We start from the raw sequence: 1,722 nt of genomic DNA, 5'->3' as shown, positions 1-1,722 counted from the left end.
AACAAGAGTAAAGTCTTGAAACTTCACGTCCAAACTCTGAGACCTGGGAAATCTGGTGGTGGTAGCCTCTGGATCTGCTTTCCTAGCCATAACTATATTGCTTAAAGCCCCTCCTCCATCCTGAGGGTCAAGAGGCTGCTGCTGTAAACCTAGTTCACATGGTGGTTTTGGATTAGGCTCCTTATAGAAACATCCAAGGAAAAAAAAAAAAAAAAAAATTTTGGGGGAGGGCTTCAGTGGGACTGTACAGGCACAGCAGCTGCACAAGTCTTGATAGAACCTCTAGAGACAAGTGGAGTGGAGATTGGTGGAACTAGCAACCAGTGGATTGGTAAATATCATTACTGGTGGAAGTATTTGGGTCTCATTCCCAACTCTCCAAACTCTCAAATCAGCGACTTAAGAGTCGAATAATGAACTTATATAAGAACACCACAGCTTGTTTAATAGATTTACAACTGACATTGCGGTTTATTGGGGCCTGTGTTCGCATACTAGAGTTGTTTTTAGCTAGAGATGCTGGAGGTCTAGTAATGTTCTGCCAGGTGTTCTGAAATAAAAGGTGGAAAATTGCAGTACTTTCTTCTTTGGGGATTAGTTGTTCCACATCTCTGGCCATTTCTTAGTACTGCTCTGTCTTAACATTACAGTACATTTTCCGATGTACAGTTTGGTTTTTTGGCCAGGATGTCGCAGAGTGTTTGTTCATTTCTTTCGCGGAAAAAAACACTGTAGGCCAAGTACAAGCATGTGGTAACCACCAGTCTGTTTGTGTGTATTACATAGTAAACTACTGTAGTTTCTGAGCGCCTCCATATATAAGGTCACAAACTCTCAAATTAAAATTCTGTCACAGGAAGGACCCATTAATTCGTAAATTGACTATTTCCTTGCAAATAAGCAGGAAGGAATTAATCTGTAATCCAGTGTACATAAATCACATTCTGTGCAAATGAAATAACCAACAGCAAAACTCATTGCCCCCCCACTTCACACACACCACACACACACACACACACACACACCACACACACTCTTCTGTACACTGCTAATGTACTACCAGTGATGACCAATACTGAAGTTAGTTGTAAATGTCTGCATACAGGAGAAAGGCCAACAACCTCAGCCAGAGGACTTCTTGACTCTTGTTTAAGCCACATGCAATGACCGGGCTACTCTGCTGGTTGGAACTCTGTTGCAGGCATCTCATAAAACTATGGCCTGTTACAGACGGCCAAAATAAAGCTGCTTCCGGGCTCTTTTGGAGGGAGCTAATTTAATGGATGCATGGGTCCTAAGATTCTGGAGGTCGCACCAAAAGCCCAACTCCTTCCTAAGCACCAGAGTGCAGCTTTTGGAGCAGCGTCCGGATTTCTTAGGAATGCATGCATCAATTTAAATAGCATACCTCCAAAGAGACCCGAAGCAGCTTTATTTTGGCAGAGAGGGAAACCAAACAAAACACTTTGAGTAACTAGTCTGTACCCTGAAAAAGAATACTGGGGATCTGGGAACATATAGCAATGAAGTATGATGAAGTTTTTGCTTTTGTAGATAAACTACTTCTTTTTTTTGCAGTGTGATTTAGTTGCAGTACAAATTATGTAGACGACTAAGTGACTATGGAGAGAAGGTCTAGAATTAAGATTATTCCATGTTGTTCCCAAATCCTTATATTCACGAGTTTGCTGTTTGCAGTAAGAGAGCACAGGGGGGGGGGGG

The sequence above is a fragment of the Sceloporus undulatus genome, chromosome 3 (assembly GCF_019175285.1).
Source record: "Sceloporus undulatus isolate JIND9_A2432 ecotype Alabama chromosome 3, SceUnd_v1.1, whole genome shotgun sequence".
Classification (NCBI taxonomy): domain Eukaryota; kingdom Metazoa; phylum Chordata; class Lepidosauria; order Squamata; family Phrynosomatidae; genus Sceloporus; species Sceloporus undulatus.
This window is presented reverse-complemented; position numbering follows the sequence as displayed.